The sequence below is a fragment of the Staurois parvus genome, unplaced genomic scaffold (assembly GCF_062004578.1).
Source record: "Staurois parvus isolate SC_StPar_1 unplaced genomic scaffold, SC_StPar_1.0 ptg000415l, whole genome shotgun sequence".
In the NCBI taxonomy this organism is placed as follows: domain Eukaryota; kingdom Metazoa; phylum Chordata; class Amphibia; order Anura; family Ranidae; genus Staurois; species Staurois parvus.
In genome coordinates, this window is record NW_028318211.1 from 54,703 (window position 1) to 60,201 (window position 5,499).

A 5,499-nucleotide genomic window follows, 5' to 3' on the forward strand; every position below is an offset into this window, starting at 1 on the left:
TATGCTTACTCCCCCCCCCCCCTTAAAATGTTGTTTTTCAATTGAGTTGTACTGTTTATAGGTCACATTAAAGGTGAAAAAAAATTCTGAATTGATTTATCTATGTCTCATTTTTTACATCACAGAAACCTGACATTTTAACAGGGGTGTGTAGACTTTTTATATCCACTGTAGCTGGGTAAATTGTTACAGCTGGACTAATGTGGCTAATATTTCTCTACTACCTCTGTTAGTAAAATTCTCCAAAACGATCTGATTTATTGAACATGGACAGGATATCTGGCATACATATGGATTTTAAAAATAAAAAAGTGATACTTCCTCCAAAAATGATAACAAATGACTCAACGTCAAACAAAGGAAGTATGGATTAGGTAGACACTGAAAAAATGTGGATCTTATTTTTCAAGCTGTTTATGTTTTATGTGCTTAACGTAGAAGACCACACATGAACACACGTGTATGTTATCAACTGGGAGGACAGCCTACACCACTCATCTGTGGACATGCAAAGGCTCCGTAGAACTACAAGATATGGTATATAGTATGAAAACTGTGAAAGTTATGTATTCTGACTTTTCTGGATGCAAGGTTTTTTGTTGTGTGACATGTTTGTGTAATGAAGTAAGAGAAATGACAGAACAAGAGCTAGCACTAAACACTTCAACGTTTACTGAACAGCCAACGTGAAAACTGCTAGGCAATAGTCCAGAATTTACAAATTCCAAAGGGTTTACACAATTCTTGTATTAAGAATCCCTCAAAATAAAAATGCCCTGGTCACAATGAAACATCCACAAGCATGGGAGATCTCCTTCCACGACACCTCCGAGGAGTTTGCATTGTTGGTCACAGGTTATTAAGACAACCGCTGTAAATTGTCTATCATAGGTCAATATCAAGCGCCCATTTACACTAATGAGTTACTAATGCATTACAGTGTTGTGGTGCACTGTGTTAAAAAAGGGGTCATGTCCGTATTTGGTCAATGATGTCACCCAGGAGACCCCACCCCTTTGTTTACTTTCAGGGACAGGGTAATGTCATTCAGGGTATGTTGGTGGTCATCAGGTTTTTTCTTTTGGTGGGTTGGGAGGTGCTATTTATCTTGTTGTGGATCCACATTACTGGTCATTACATGTGTAATTGACGATGGATTTACATCATGGGAAACTTTTTGGCCTTTAAAATTTTTTTTATGAAAGGATTTGTCAAAAATGTTAGTGTGCTTATTTACTGTTTACTTTTTTTTGGGTATTATGCACCCCTTACTCACTCACATGAGTATCTGGGGGTCCCCCATTGTTGTAGGGATGAAGCCCTCCAAAGCCCCCCTCCCCCCGTGTGGTCCTTATTGTTAAAGGAGGCTCCGATTTCCTATTCTGAGGATCTCCTCGCTCACAGAATCTCACAACCACTGAGCCATAGTTATGGGGAATATTCCCTGAACCCCCTCCCCCCCTCAATGCCCAACATAGTTCAGGGAGGTAACGCATGCTTGGATCAGGGTCTATTGAGAATTTGGGGGGGGACTTCATGTATTCTTTCATGTTTTTTCATTGCATAAGGCCCACTTTAAAATCCATATATATATATTGTACTGTACAGTATGTAGGTGTATATGGACAAAAATATTGGTACCCCAGTATTTTTGTCAGATAATGCACCACTTCACCGGAAAAATTGTTGCAATTGCAAATGTTTAGACATTCTCATGTTTATCTCTATTGTTTGTATAGGTACGACTCAGAAAAGTGGAGAAACAAAAAGTCAAATCTAACACATTCCATGCAAAACCCCCAAAATGGACTGGACAAAATTATTGGCACCTTCTCAAAATTTTAAGAAATAATTGCATTCCAAGTTTGTGATGCTCCAATAATTTTAATTAAACTCACCTGTACAGGGGCAGACTGACAACTCATGGGGACCCCGGGCAATAGGGGATCATGGGGCCCCTGTGTCCTTCCCCAAACTCAAAAAAGCCTATGAAAAAGGTACCAGGGGCATCTCATGGGGCCCCCTACTGACCCCGGGCCCTCGGGCAGTGCCCGAGTTTCCAAATGGTCAGTCCACCCCTGCACCTGTATCAATTAACAGGTGTTGACAATATAGAAATCACACCAGCAACCAGTTAAAATGGTGAAAAAGTGACTCAACCTTTCTATTGTGTGTGAAATTGTTCAAAATGTCTTGGTATGCTGACGCCTTAAGAGTTCCCTTCACTGGAACTATGGGGCCAAGCCCATCCCCTGAAAAACAACCCCACACCATAATCCCCCTCCACCAAACTTTACACTTGGCACAATACAGTCAGGCAAGTACCGCTCTCCTGCCAGACACGTCTATTGGATTGCCATACACAGAAGCCTCCAGAAAACACATCTCCACTGCTCTAGAGTCCAGTGGCAACATGCTTTACACCACTGCAATCGACGCTTTGCATTGCACTTGGTGATCTAAGGCTTAGATGCAGCTGCTCGGCCATGGAAACCTAGTCCATGAAGTTCTCTATGTACTGTTGTGCTAATCTGAAGGCCACACAAAGTTTGGAGGTCTTCCTTCAGCTATTGACTTTGCAGACAGTTGGTGACTTCTGCGCACTTTTCGCTTCAGCATGCGCTAACCCCGCTCATTCATTTTACATGGCCCACCACTTCGTGGCTGAGTTGCTGTTGTTCCCAGTTGCTTCCACTTTGTTATAATACCACTAACAGTTGACTGTGGAATATTTAGTAGCAAGAAAATGTAATAGATGGACTTATTGCACAGGTGACAACCTATCACAGCACTACGCTTGAATTCACTGAGCTCCTGAGAGCGACCCATTCTTTCACAAATGTTTGTAGAAGCAGTCTGCATGCCTAGGTGCTTCATTTTATATACCTATGGCCATGGAAGTGATTGGAACACCTGAATCTAATGATTTAGAGGGGTGTCTCAATACTTTTGACAATATAGTGTATACAGTGGGGAAAATAATTATTTAATCCCCTGCAGATTTTGTTACTTTGCCCACTTACAAAGCAATGAAGGGTCTATAATTTTTTATCATAGGTGTATTCTAGTCTTACCGCTGTGCTTGCCAACAAGGGATTCTCCACCAAGTACTAAGTCATGTTTTGCTTGGGGACCAAATACTTATTTTACTCTCTGAACTGAAACTTAATTTATAACACTTGTATCATGCGTTTTTTCTGCATTTTTGGTTTATATTCTGTCTCTATCATTTAAAATACACCCATGACAAAAATGATAGACCCTTCATTTCTTTCTAAGTGGGCAAACTTACAAAATCTGTAGGAGATTAAATAATTATTTTCCCCACTGTATATATATATATATATATATATACACACACACACTGCTCAAAAAAATTAAAGGAACACTTTGAAAACACATCAGATCTCAATGGGGAAAAATATCATGCTGGATATCTATACTGATATGGACTGGGTAATGTGTTAGGAGCGTAAGGATGCCCCATCGTTTGGTGGAAATGAAAATTATCAACATATAGAGGACTGAATTCAAAGACACCCCGAAAATCAAAGTAAAAAAATGATGCAGCAGGCTAGTCCATTTTGCTGAAATTTCATTGCAGCAACTCAAAATAGTACTCAGTAGTTTGTATGACCCCCACGTGCTTGTATGCATGCCTGACAACATTGGGACATGCTCCTAATGAGACGACGGATTTTGTCCAGGGGTATTTCTTCCCTGATCTGGACCAGGGCATCACTGAGCTCCTGGATAGTCTGAGGTGCAACCTGGCAGCATCGGATGGACCAAAATATGATATCCCAGAGGTGTTCTATTGGATTTAGGTCAGGCGAGCGTGGGGCCATTCAATGGTATCAATTCCTTCATCCTCCAGGAACTGCCTGCATACTTTCGCCACATGAGGCCAGGCATTGTCATGCATCAGGAAGAACCCAGGACCCACTGCACAAGTGTAGGGTCTGACAATGGTTCCAAGGGTTTCATCCCGATACCTAATGGCAGTCAGGGTGCCATTGTCTAGTCTGTAGAGGTCTGTGCGTCCCTCCATGGGTATGCCTCCCTAGACCATCACTGACCCACCACCAAAACGGTCATGCTGAACGATGTTACAGGCAGCATAATGTTCTCCATGGCTTTTCCAGATGCTTTCACCTCTGTTACATGTGCTCAGGGTGAACCTGCTTTCATCTGTGAAAAGCAAAGGGTGGACCTGCCAATTCTGGTGTTCAATGGCAAATGCCAATTGAGCTGTATGGTGCCGGGCAGTGAGCACAGGGCCCACTAGAGGACTTTGGGCCCTCAAGCCACCCTCATGAAGTCTGTTTCTGATTGGGAGACACAGCAAACCTTTTGGCAATGGCACATATTGATGTGCCATCCTGTAGGAGTTGGAGTGCCTGCACAACCTCTGTAGGGTCCAGGTATCGCCTCATGCTACCAGTAGTGGCACTGACCCTAGCCAAATGCAAAACTAGTAAAAAACAGTCAGAAAAGATGAGTGGGGAAAAAAATGTCAGTGGCCTCCACCTGTAAAATCGTTCCTGTTTTGGGGGTTGTCTCATTGTTGCCCATCTAGTGCACCTATTGTTAATTTCATTAACACCAAGGCAGCTGAAACTGATTAACAAACCCCTCTGCTACTTAAAGTGGAGTTCCAGTCAGTTTTTTGTTTATTAAAAGTCAGCAGCTACAAAAACTGTAGCTGCTGACTTTTAATAAACACACACTCACCTGTCCCAGTGATGTGCTCACCCGCGCCGTGCCTCTTCTATCCACGGCGCCAGCTTCTCAACTGTGGGCACCAGGCTATGACATGCGCATGCGTGAGGCGCGCTGCACATTCTGATTGTTCCAGCAGTCGTCTGGGAACCTTCAGGAGACAGAACTTCCGGCTCACTTTGCCGCGGCAAAGGTATCCGCCCCCCCCCAAAGTGTGCCAAATATGGCAGTGGAGGGGGAGGATGCAAACAAGTAGAGCTTCTACTTTTGAGTGGAACTCCGCTTTAACTGACCAGATCAATATCTCAGGAGTTTAATTGACTTGATGCTATACTCTGATTAAAAAGTGAACCTTTAATTTTTTTGAGCAGTATATATATATATATATAATTGGTAGCTTCTGGCATACCTGATTTCAGGGTTAAAACAGTTGGTAAGTAGGTGACATGTTGCAGCACGGACAGCAGCACCCTGCTAAGATCATCACTCTGCTGTATGGTTCTGTAAGCATGTTCAAATGTGTGCACTGTGCACAGCAAAATAGAATCCTATACCAGTGCTAGTTCCATATAAAAATATTTTCTAATAAATGCAGAACTGGGTAAGATGGACTTTGGCTGTATTCATCATGAAGGCTGTTTATGTTGGTTCTTCTGTACTGCTAGGGTAAGTTGTGATTTCCCTTCCTAAGCTGTGCAATATGAACCACATTGAGCACATCAATTCTAAGATACAATGACAGACTGTTGCATAGTGTGACTTATTAGGGCCTGTTCA